This window comes from Lates calcarifer, linkage group LG18 (genome assembly GCF_001640805.2).
Source record: "Lates calcarifer isolate ASB-BC8 linkage group LG18, TLL_Latcal_v3, whole genome shotgun sequence".
In the NCBI taxonomy this organism is placed as follows: Eukaryota; Metazoa; Chordata; class Actinopteri; family Centropomidae; genus Lates; species Lates calcarifer.
This window is the reverse complement of record NC_066850.1, coordinates 13,049,726-13,063,034: the sequence shown is the minus strand read 5'-3', so window position 1 is coordinate 13,063,034 and position 13,309 is coordinate 13,049,726. Positions and strand designations below refer to the sequence as shown.

General features: G+C 39.1%; 1 protein-coding gene across 2 annotated transcripts in view; it reads left to right on the top strand.

Moving 5' to 3' along the window:
* LOC108895871 (thyrotropin-releasing hormone-degrading ectoenzyme) overlaps positions 1 to 13,309 on the top strand; it is a 211,152-nt gene that overhangs the window by 26,242 nt on the left and 171,601 nt on the right. The gene's annotated exons all lie outside the window — the stretch shown is intronic.

The window sequence follows — 13,309 nt, the reverse complement described above, 5'->3', positions numbered from 1 at the left end:
TTTATATGATATAATGAAGTCAGATAGCAGCGTTTGTTATCTCTGGATAACACAGTAATTAAGATGTGAACTAAAGATAACAGCTCGGTATCTTGAGATAAGATGTAATTAACATTCTTTTGTATAGAGGTTGACATGGTTTTATTACTTCTCTTTGTCACAGCTTGGTTGTGTGAACACATTTGGATGTGTTCGGGGACTAAAGGAAATCTGAGAGATCTGAGCCAGATGCGGACCTTATGTGAATGTCAAATATGGGTATATTTTTGTGGTTTGGATCAAAGCTTTTCATAGCCTGACACTGTGGGCGCCCCTTAGGCAGAACTGACAAAACTGCACCTATGGGGTAAACATCACATAACAATGTGGTTATGGATTTAGTGAGTCCCTCTTTTTTTAAGCCTATGCTTGTTTACAATTTTTGCATATTGGTACCATTAAAAGTAGCTGAATTTCCTAATAGTGTGTACTTGTGGCTGTACAGATAACTGTCACTGGATTACTTAGAAGAAAACCCTGAAGAAAACTTAGAAATGTGATGATTCTAAGGAGAGTTCTGGATATACAAGAAGCTTCTTTTTTAGGGCTGGCCATCAGGATTTGCCCTGGTAGAGTCAAGATCAGCAGTTAATAAAAATCTAACTTAATGTTAGCGGGTTAAATCTAGCTTTCTTTCTATTCTCTTTCTTTGGGTGTCATGGCTGCCTCCACTTCCTGTAACTTCCTGTAAAATCCTCTGCATTTAATTTGTAGGTTAAGATTCCTACAGTATTCATTGTTCAGGAGATTTACCAGGAGGATTATCCTCAGAAGTCTCCTCCTCTCCAAAACAAACAGACCTCATAATTAAAACAGGAAAAACACTGAGTAAATTAGTTTCACTTTACAAATCCAGCGCTCTTTTTCCAGCGCTCTTCTGTGGACACAGAATGTTAGTAAGCTGCTAACGTTAGGTCAGTTTTTAGGTTAGGATTCCTTCAATGTTTGGAGGTTTTTACAGAGAGTTGAATTATCCTCAGAACTCTCCTCCTCAGTTGTTTTTCATCAGTCCAGGAGTGAGGCTGTTCTCTCTCGTTTTATTTCTAGGCCTCACAGTGTTTATCATGTCTATCATGTCTGTTATGATTCTGATTTGAAAGTCAAAACCGTCCGCCGTCGCTGCTGGATTCGGCTGATATCCCATCATCCCTTTTAACGACAATAACATTTAAAACAGAAATATGCACATGCACGCCGTCCATGTTCTCACACAAGGACAAATACATGCACGACCTTGTTTCTCCTCCTCCTTCTCCTCTTCCCCTCCTCCGATCATCTCTCTATCAGTGTAATTACAGCTCATCCATCTCGTCTGCCAGAAACTCAAGGACAGCATTACAATACACACACACACACACACACACACACACACACACACACACACACACACACACACACACTTTGCCTGTGTCTCCTTGTTACTGAAAGATAATTTTGGTGAAATGCTGTTAATGACAAATCATATCTGGGTCATTTATAACCATCACCAGCCTCTAACGCTGTGCATCTGTGTGTGTGTGTGTGTGTGTGTGTGTGTGTGTGTCATAGTATTAGTGTGGAATCAGTCAGGCTTGTGGGTTCTAGTCCTTGTAATGAATGAATTAATCTTTATTTTTAGCCTTCACAGCTTTACTCAACAAAAACAAAAAGCAACCACTTCCGCTAGTTTATATTCATCTCACAGGTAAATAAAAGAAAACACATTACACATTATAACCCTGGTTCTGCTCCAGGTGGTTTCGAGTCCACAGGTGTGACAAATCTCCTTTTAGAGCAACAAAAATATATTTTCTGAATCCACTGGTGTGTATCTCCTCATCTCAGACGATTTAGTACTCATTAAAGTTAGTTCAGTTATGTTTTTTGTCAAAGTTGGAGATGGTGCTGTACAGGACTGCATTATATTCTGTGGTGTTTTTTTCCTCTATTGTTCCCCTCATGTATGTAAATGGCAAAGACAGAAAACTAGACACACCTCTCAGTATAACATAGTCCTTCAGTAATAAACATATAGTTGAATTTACACAAGCTGTTGCACTGGATTGCATTAGGCTACCTAATGTACACTAACCCCTTCTGCCTATTGTGAGCTTGGCTCCAGCCTCTTGTGATCCTGTATAGGATCAGCAGGTGCAGATAATGAATGAATGGAATGGATCTTTTCCACAGGATACAGCTGATGTTTCCAAGATATGAGAAATTTGCAAATTACTTGGGTCATTTATACATTAAGCTGCTTCCAAATGAAGTCCCTTGGCATACAGCATGATCCCTTTCTCCTTCTGGAGCAGGAAGTGCTGTTGATGTAACAAATATGCCAAACTAGAAAAGAAAATTCTTGATATTTTCAAAGTTTCCTGGCTGGATATCAGAGATGAACGCTGGTTTTTAATGACTTCAGAGTCTTTTTAACTGATCTACAGTTCAGCATTACTCTTGAACTTGCTGGACCTGATTCCAGCAGTTTAAGCTGCTGACCATCACTCAGTTAGAGGGAGATCGTACCTGCTCACCACAGTTACACAGAACAAGAACAGGTGTTCAGAGAGCAGAGTGGGAATGACAAAGGCTCCATTCTCCCTGTTACAAGTCAGTGAACCATCACAATGATTCTGAAGCTGTTATTTGTAGCTATGTAATGTTGCTTGAACTAAAAATAAATGCGTGTATTGTATTAATTCTGAGGACTTCTCTGAGTACAGTTCAAATCCCCATGAATCCACACTGGGATTTGAAAAAAGAATCACTCAGATCAATTAAATCCAACTGAACTGCAAGAAAACAGTGACAAACATCATCACTAAAAACCCATTATATCAGTGTTTAAGAGGGAACAATTAGCAGTTTGATTGTAGACCAACAATGATGCTAAATTCTTGAAGAGCTGATATTTATTTCAGGATGATGAAATGATTAAAATAAGAATGGGCGGTGCTCTGGCCAAGCTTCAGTCTCACTGCAGGGAACACACTGAGTCACTCAGCAGTCGTGATGATGATTAAATACCAAGTAGATTGATAAATGTTGAATGAATGGATTTTTTTCTTTCATAAACAAACACAGGAGATGCTGTTACACGCTGTTGCGTACCTGATAATTCATGAGGACACTGTCATATTTGTAGGGAAACATGGCCACAACACTGAGGAAGGACAGATTTGAGACTAAGTGTGAGATTGTCCTGGTTGAATAACAATTTTTAGAAAACAGGATGAGATTCTATTTGCAGACAAAAAGCGTGCAGGGCATGAAAGAGATCCAGGAAGCAGCGCATGAATATTTTCATATTTACAAACAGTTGCTGGATACGGTCTCTGTGTCTCTGTTACAGCATCGCTCTCATATTAAAATCCTTGTTTCAGCCTGAAGGCAGTGGAGACGCTGCTGTCTGTTTGCAGAGCAGCTTCCTCTGACAGAAACATTAATCCTCCCATCCCTCCATCCTCCTCCTCCTCCAGACCTCTGAAAGTAACAGCTTTATATGACACAGGAGGAAAAAAACAACAAAAAACACATCCCTCCATCCTCCTCATAACCGCTGAAACAGCTTCATCTGACAGAAACATTCATCCTTCCATCCTCCTCACAGAAAGAAAAGCAGAGCATCCGTCAACATGCTAGACTCAGAGCAGGAATTTGGTCTCTGCATAAATGATGCAATTTATCCTGTGTTTTACGTGTAAAGATAACTTCAATGAAAATATCTTCATGAAAATATAAATATAGAGAACAGTTGAGGACGAAAGCGGCCATGTTTGCTGCCTCAGCTAAAGTGAACATCTTACTGCTAACGTGTTTCCATGTGGACGTCCCATTCTTGTGAACGTGAATATCTCAGGAACACCTTGAGGGTATTTTTTCAAAGTTTGCATGAACTTCCACTAGGAGACAAGGATGAACTGATTAGAATTTGGTGGTTGAAGGGCAAAGGTCAAGGTCACTGTGATCTCACAAAACACAGGTTTTTGGCCATAACTTGAGACTTCATCAGCTAATTATGACGGAATTTTACACAAATGTCTAATAGGATAAAATGATGAAGTGATGACAATTAATTAAATTGCGGGATGTTTTCAAATAGATTACACCAATAAATATTAAAATTGCCACATTAAAACCCTGTTAAAACACACAACCCATGGTAGCGGGTTGTAATATTTAGTTCAGTCACTTGTTCAGTCACTTGATTGTTGATTGGTAATGTGTTGTTATGTGGTTGCTATGATTTCTCTTTAGTTTTGTTTATGTGTTTACTTGGGGGGCACTTGGTAGTGTCTATAATGTAGCTAGGTGCTTTTTGGGGGATTTAATGTAGCTGCCAGTTGGTTGCTTGTTTGCTAGTTGTCAGTAGGTGGTTGTTAGTGTATCCAGAGTGGTTACAAGGGTGTTGCTACTATTAACCCTTCTAACTGTAGCGATAATTTTACCAAAACATTATTAAATGTCCAAACCATCAATAAATGTATTAAGACATTCTCAAGGCCTAGTAATGAGAAGGTAATGATGCTACTTAAAAGCTAATTAAGCAGGCCTAAACACTAACACAAAGCTTTTATGATTATAAACTAAAATTTAATTCAGTATGGATGAAAATGCATTGTAAACATTACATCAGGGTCTCAGGATAAAGGAATTATCTCAGTCTTTCTGCACAAACCAATGATGATGATCAGTTAGTCTGGGAGACCTCCAGGATTCATTGTCCACTCAAATTCCCTATATTTTCTTTTATTCAAATCGTTCTCTCTCTTTTTCCACCTCCTTCAACAACAGCTGTTTGTCTTTCTCTTGTATTGTCTTTCTAATGTGTCTCTGTTAGAATCTCTGTTCCTGTAATGAGCAGTTTTCCCTTCAGGGAGGATTAAAGTCTGACAGAACTGAGCAGCCCCCAGTTCAATAAAATCCTCACTCTTTCAGCCATTTAGCTTATTATTCCTTCATCTTGTGTCATTTTGCCGACTGTCATCGTCATAAAGCAAAGACTATTGGTGTTTATCTAGCAGCTAATCACTACTGTGAATCTGAATGTGAACAGGTTTCTGTCTGTGGCACATCTGTCTTTAACAAGACACAAACAAAGAGCTTCAGACCGAGAGGAACGGTCACACTGAGCGACTACTGAGAGTTCTCGATCTTTAAATCGGCAAAAACACTCTGACAAAAAGGCTAATAAAGCTCACATTAATATTCCATGATCATGATTTCCCCTACTAATATATGATAATATATTGATAGCAGAGCTGTAGTTAATTTGTAGTTAGTTCTATGATTATCACATTATAGTTATGTAATAAAAGTAATTTTTATCCTCTACAATGACAGTAGACATTGCATTAATGTTGATCGTCAGATAGTATTTAGTAAGTTTCCACGTCAATTTTTACTATTCCTATGTAGCCAACATAAGCATTAATAGCCGTTTACTTACCTGTCTAGAAGAGACGTTGTGAGTTAAGCATCAAACTTCATTCCTTTACTCAGCAAGAGCTGTCTCCAGTGGTGCGTAGCTAATGTTAACTGCTTCTATTTCTATCACTCATTTGCTTCTGTTTAAGTTAGCCAACACTTCGTGATAAAAAACATAAAACATAAAAAACAATATAAAATAACACCAGTCTTATTTATTTTTAACATCACTGTAGCACTAATAGTCTTGTTAATGATTGTTAATGAGTAAAAGTCACATTAACATTCTGTAATAAAGAGCAAAACTGATTTAATCGTTATCACAGGAGAGTGTTTTCCTCTCAGGTATCAGGTGAGGCAGGAGGAAAGTTGGGGATTTTTTGGGAGGAGGCAGGAGTCTGCCATTAAACTTCTGTAATGATATTAAATGTCACATTAACATTCCATAATGATAATAAAGGTCAAATTAATGCCCTGTAATGATAATAAACTGTAGGTCAGATTAGTATTTTAAAATGATAAAGGTCACTTTAACATTTGATTTTTATGTGACACTCATTACTTAACAAAAGAAATGTGGACAGGGGATGTGTCGCAAACTCTCATGTGAGATGTATTTTAATGCTAACAAAATGCTGTGGTTTCATTAGCATTAAAAAAAGATGTGATTCCACTGCCCAATACCAAAGTAGATACCCATTGAATTTAGAATATTGCAGTTTTGTTGCAGTGTTTACTCATGAAAGAAACAGATGGTAAAAATATGCTCAGTTCAACTCAATTATTATATTTAAAATTCATCACAGATCATTTGCCCTCTTGTTACTTTTTGAAGTAGTATAACATACAAACAGTTCATGTCAAACATTTCAACCAAAAAAGTGTTTCAGTGTGTTTCAGCACTGAGAACTCAGCTAGGAAAATTTGCTTTTTTGTGAGTTTGATTGCCGTCATTTTCTTTGAGCTCTGAGAGGCTGCAGCTGCACCTGTCCTTTCATACTAATTTCACTCAGATATTTAGTTATCAAAATCAGTCCAATCAGACAAAAAATGTTTGAAGATTCAGGACCAAAGGGGACAGTTGTTAGGTGAGGGACAAATCTGTCACGGCTCAAGTTTAGGAGCACTCAGTAACACAACTTGGAGACACCTTTATTAAGGTTCAGCAGGGAGAGGCAGGGGAGGGCAAACAGCGTAGTGATGGGAATTACAGCTCCTTGAAGGAAGTCAAATCTTATGACCCTGCTCCTTCTTCTTTTTATTGTGTTGTCAGGTTTCTTTTTCCCCATTGGCCATTGCTTATTGTCATGAACAGTTTTTTTTCCCTATAGACTAGTCAATATTTAGATGATCTAAATCAAGGAATGAGTGGAAATGGGTCTTAATAATTACAAAGCGCTTATTAGAGAACAGGCAACTAGGTGGGCAGGGAAGAGCTAGGTGGCTGAAAGGTAGGAAAGCAGGGGTTACTGCAGGGCAGGAGGGCGTGGCAGAGTTGGAACAAATGACAAATATGCTTTGACAAAGAAAATACTTCAAAAATAGTACAGAAGATGAAAGTCACTGTAAAGCTGACATTCAGGAGTTTTCAGTCATTCTTTTAATATTACCTCGTGATCTCCCTTCAACCTGGGAATCAGAACTTCTCTAAGATAAACGTAACCCCTTGCAGGATAAATCTGAGGAACGTGTTGAGTGATGGAAAAGGAAAACCATATTTCTGAACACAGAATCGATTTCCTCTCCACTCTTTGCTTTTTTCTCTCATCAAATATCGGATAGTTTTACCTCCTCAGGCTGCCAAATTTTTCTCACATTAAACAGTGTGAGAACGAAAAACCAAGTGCTGCATGACGTACATCAAAACACCTACGCCTACTGTCCTATTTCCTACCACCAACAGGCACCATCACTTCAAAAGAAACAACTGTATCTCAATCATATTTATTTGTTTTAGGATGCTAAAGAGCAGGGGAAATCTGTTCTAATGCGCCAGGCAATTTTCTGGTTACAAACATGTTTTAATAGTATCTTGGTTATGTGTTTGTACCAGTAAACATATTGGTTTTGAAAAACCTAAATATGCTGAGATAATGGGATAATGCGTCACTTAAGCGCCTTATTCAAGTTTCTGATGTTGTATGTTGTTTCTTATGCAGGAAAAAAGAAACAGCAGCACTTAAGAGGGAAAGTTTATGAGCACAAACCTAAGTCCATGAACTATTTGTATTTTTAAAAAGAATAATGAGCAACAAGACTGGGAGTCTGCATGCTACATGCTACATGGTAGCAGCTCTGTGCATCTGTAATTAGGCAGTTTCCAATAAAAACAATTAAAGACATCCAGTAAGTAGACTGCATAGTCCCACTCACTGAACTAAAACACAGTATATATTACTCGTACAACTTCTGGAGCAGGAAGTGCTGTTGCTGTAACAGACAACTGTGTTTATAATTTGTGAGTTTCATGGCTGTATATCGGAGATGAACGCTTGTTTTTAATTACATTGATTCTGAAGCTGTTACTTTCAGGTAAAATAATTACATAACGTTGCTTTAAAACCAGGTGTTTGTTACCATAAATGGTTGATGTTGAGGGTTGTCTTTATGATGCATTTATCATTGTTAATATCTGTTCTTGTGCTGTGCACAGATACATGTCATAAATATCAGTTTTCTTGTGTGCATGGGCAGGGTTAACACACAAATGTAGAACTTTCTCGGCACAATGAGGATTATGAGGATTTATTAAGTTTATCTTTGGCTGTAACTTGGTACAGAATCGACAGAGGCAATCCAAAAGACAATGAAAAAATCTCATTAGCTTTTAGTGGAGGGAACCAGAGTGATGCTAACTTCAGGGTTGGCCTGCAAAAATATGTCATCCTTGCACCACTCTATAGAGGAGATGTTTTTATCTTCCAGAAGCTGCATGTTGTCTGTCTGTCTGTTCATGCACTGGTCCTCCCACAGTCAACAATCATCTCTTTTGTCTTGTTGACATTGATAGAGAGACTGTTATCCTTGCTCCGGCTCCCAGCCTGTCTCTCTTTATCACAGCAGTGTCGTCAGCAAAAGTGATGATATGATTGGACAAATGTGTGGCGCTGCAGTCACGGGTCAGCAGTGTTTGTTATGGAGGGAGTAGTGACTGTCTGAGGCCTGTTGATCTCAAAGTCAAGGACCCACATGTGCTGCGAGGAGAGTGTGTTATCGTGTGTGTGTGTGTGTGTGTGTGTGTGTGTGTTGGTGTGCTCTCTCGGGCGCTCGTATCAGTTGCTAAACCATCCATCAAATTACCGTGGCAACCGAGCGTCCATCACCCCATCCATCATCCAAGGGCGACAGACGGAGCGACAGAACGCAGCGAGAGATGTCACGGACGAGTGGAGAGATAACAAGGAGAGACTGGAGGAGAGGAGTAAAAGGAGGAAGGGAGGAAGAGGAACAAGAAAAGACATGAATTAAGAAAAGGGAGATGAGAGAATATTTTGGGCTTGTGGCTTTATCCGCCCTTGTGTTTGTGTCCTGATCTACCTTTGACCTTTGAATAATGTTTAGCTTGGAGTAGAAAATATTACCGTGGCTTTTGCTTTTGCTTCTCTCATGAGAAATGACTGATGTCATGTAATGTTTTCAGACTCATCTGCTTGTCTAACTGACCAGATTTATTTATTTTCTGTATTTAGAAAACAGAATAAAACAGATGAGACAGAAGCAGTCAACAAACCACAGGCTTATACCATGGACTTCTCCCCTACTTAAGATGGAAAAAAGCAAAAAGCTAATTTCTAAAACACGATTTGGCAAACTATATAAAGAAAATACATAGAAAATAAATAAAATACACCATGAATAAACAGAGGTCACAAATCATTAGACAATAATCATAATCAAACCAGTCGTAAAGAGGAAAAAAAACTATATTTTAAAAGAAGCACAGTAATTTGAGTAATTTTTAGAATACAATTTGGATGCCTTAGCCAAAGCTAATTTTTTGTGTTTTAACAGAAAGTGCTGTTATTGATTCATGTTATGTTGCATTTAAGTGAGTTTCTACAAAGTGTATGCATTTTCTTTGCACTGTTTGCTCTTTGTTTTTTTGCTCTATTCATCGTTGAACTACTATAACGGATTTTTGAGGAATTACGTTCATTTCCTTGGTTGCCAGGAGTTTGGATCAGAGGATAACCTCAAGGCCACAACTAACTAACTAGCTAACCTAGCGATAGCCTAACCTATGAGTAAAAGTAGCAAGCATATTCCCAAAAATGTGCTGAGTAATTATATTGATATTTTTAAATTTCTTACCAAAATCTGAGTTTTGTTCATGCATAAGCATAATTTCTGAAAGACAGTCCCAGTAATTGTTCTTACAGAGTTAGACCCATTACACAGTTTATAGAGTGAGTATGTTTTATCTCCCTTGATTACAAAGATTTGATAGACCTTAATCTAACAGGCTATTTTTTAGAGCAAGCCCTTTCCAGCAGTGCTTGTTTGGAAAGTACTGTATGTTTGATGGCATTTTGGTGAGAAGCCTCCTTGTTTTTTGATCTGCTCCAGTTTGCTGTGATAATTTTCTGCTGCTGTTTGCTGCTGCCGCTGTTTGCTGTTAATCTGCTTCACATTAAAAGCTTCCCAGCAGTTCAGAGGGAATAATCCCTTCACCTCCTCGAAAGGATTTTACTGTGAAATATGTGGAGAAAGTGTTGTTTTCATTAACAGCAGTTAAATTCAAGATGGCAAAGTGGAATCCACTGGATTAAATGATGAATAGAAATTTTATCTCTGTTAAAAATAGAAACTCGAGCAGCAGAGACACTGTTGTTGTACTCTCCAGAAATAATACAGCATTTAACATGAGCTATACAGATAATGTAGTAACTTTTGGATAAAATTAACATGAAGTTTGATGCAGACATTCATGTTATCCAGAGGATGAGTCCTAATGTCCTTTATGATCCCTGGGCTTTTCCTCCAGTGCCACTTCCAATTAAATATATGTACATCTGCTTAATGGATTGGCACAAACTTTGGTATAGACATTTATGGTCCTAATAGGATCAAGCACACAGACTAAGTAAACGGTAGATCCTCTGTTTAACCAAACGAAGCTGTTTCATCGCTTATTGGCTGAGAGAGAGGGCACACCCTGAACAGTCTGTCACAGAGCTAAGAAACATGACCAACAACAGTCACATTCACACTTTGGGGCAGTTTAAAGTTTCCACCTGAGCTGACCTGAGTGTTTTTGAATTGTCGGAGGAAATCCATGCAGACACAGACTGAATGTACAAACTTTAAACCCAGGACCCTCTGAGTCACCATGTGATAGTTTTAGCTCGGTTGAAGCAGCATATTTCAGTCCTGAGAGACACCGTGAACGTGTATATGCTGATACTTTGAAGTGAAAACGTCACGCATACACACATACCCACCCACCCACCCCACACCCATTGAAAAATGTAATGTGCCCTGGTTTCTCCTCACCTGGGAGAACATGACTGGAGGCATTTCAGGAATCCTCAGGAGATGATACTCAATTCAGTAGCTCGCTGCCAGTCCAGCGAAAGAAGCTACGATTTCAATAAAGCCTCCACTTTCTGAGCAGATATTCACTCTGCTGGCTGCCGCGCTCTGAGATGAGTTCTGGTTCAGGGAGGAGAATGTGGGGAATAAGAAGAGAAGAGCTTTAAAAAGTTTGAATTTTCATTGAAAAAATCACTCGTACTGGGGGAACTGAGGAGTGGAGGAGAAGAGAGGAGGATGAAAAAAGAGGAGGACGCATTAGCATAGATTTAGCCTCTGTGTCGGTTTTTATTCATTAGTAATATTATTATTTGTTATATCAGTAGCAGCTGTATTTGTGTGGCTCAGGATCTGTTGGAAAGGTTGTTGTCACTGTAAATTTACTATGTGCTCTGTTCTGTACCCACAACATCTGTTGCATGATTGTCTGTCCTGTGAAGGGATCTCTTCCTAGTTCATGTTCCTGAGGTTTCTGCCATGTTTTCCGAGCCATTAAGATAATTCTCTTGTTAAGTCTTGACGTCACGACTGATGTCCATGTTCAACTTGTCTGAGGCTCTCCTGCTTTCAAGATGCCACAGTGTTGTGTCCCATATTGTTAAAATAGATCTGAATCCACAAAACCTATTCAGTTGTCATTCTACCACTTTCATTGTGACGAAAAAGAGAAGAAGAAATGGTTTGATGCCAGCAAGTGCTAATGTGAGCCAGCTAACCTAGCTAACGTTGGTACTCGCTGGTAAAAGTTGGTACCCCTGATAAATGGGTTTTATATGGTGTTTCTTGAAATGAGCCCACGTCTTTGTATTTTGTTTGTCAGTACTCTTCTGTGCTGCCCAGCTAAGGTCAATAAAGCTGGAATTAGCTAGCTATCTTTGCCCTAGCTAAGGTGAAAACAGATGGCCATATGTAGCTATTTCTGCTATTTTTGGGCAGCACAGAAAAGGACTGACAACAGAAATAAGAAGATGTGGGCTGATAGAAAGAAACACCCAGTGAAGCCCATAACTTACACCAGGGGTACCCTGTTTTGCTAATGGGCTATCATTCTGGACCATAGGCGCCTTAACAGGGTGGACAACGTGACATTTTATTCCCTCGACTTTCAAGTTTTCATACGGACATGGAAAGACTCCAGACACAGTTTGAAATCCAACTCTGAGCTCATTACATGCATCACAGAAATCACAAAACTCACCACCTTTGTTGATGTTCTGGCAGCAGCAGGAGATGCAGCAGGTAGTGATGCCAGTGATGCGTGGGTTGACCCATGACCGAGAGGGTTTGTGTGAGGTTATTAGAAAATATCACAGGTTCAGCTGCGCTCTTACTGAGTTGTAAATAACTAACAGAGCCATGATGTTCAATAGGCTGTGATTACAGTCCACCCTCACCTCTCTACAGGTCTTCTTATGTCCTGCCTGTCAATAACCTGCATTAGTGAACTAGAAAGTATCTATATCTATCATCCCTCTGCACTCACACTATAATTTCTAATACATTAGGCTGGGGTGGAAAAGACAAGGTAGACCATAACATGTAGGCTATTATTCAAGTGGACATCTCACCTGTTAAATCTGCTTCATGTTCAGTCAGAACACAGCTTAATACCACACACAGTTTACTACACACAGGAGCTTTTATATGACACAAACATATTGACAGCGAGAAGAACCTGATTTACTGTCTGTTGTGACAAAGCAGAATCCAATGTGTTTTTACAGCTGTGTGAACACAGAGTTTATTAGGGCGGAGGTGAAACTGAGAGGAGATAGCAGAGTGACATTACTTGTCAGTGTGTGTCTGTGTCTGTTTCTGTTTGCGTGTATTGTGTGTCGTCCTTCAGTTGACAATGAGCCGGTTTCTCTCTCTCAACAGTAAAACAGACCAACAAACACACAGGGTTTACAGTTAGAGTATGTCCAGGCAGGGGTGGATACCATGCATATTGATCAGTGACATCACCGCCTTTTGTCACCATGCTGATTAACAGCCAATACACCTCCTTGCCTTGAGTCTGCGTGTGCAGTTTGAAAAGTAAAATAATCTGGGGTTGTACATTTTGTTGTTGCTCTAGCGCCACCTTCAGGACAGACTAAGGCTGTAAAAGGATCTGAATCACTTTAATGATAGCTCTAACTGTCATAGAGAATAATGAGCTGATACTAACAGATGCTAACAAGAGTTGATAAGTCTTTGAGATCAGTTTGACAGGATTTTATACAGTGAGATAGGCCTGTCAAACCCTGGATGTCGATTGGATCAGGCAACAGCAGTAGCTCATTTTCTCTTTCAAACTTTAAATTGCTTTGAGCTCTGAAACAGTATTTTT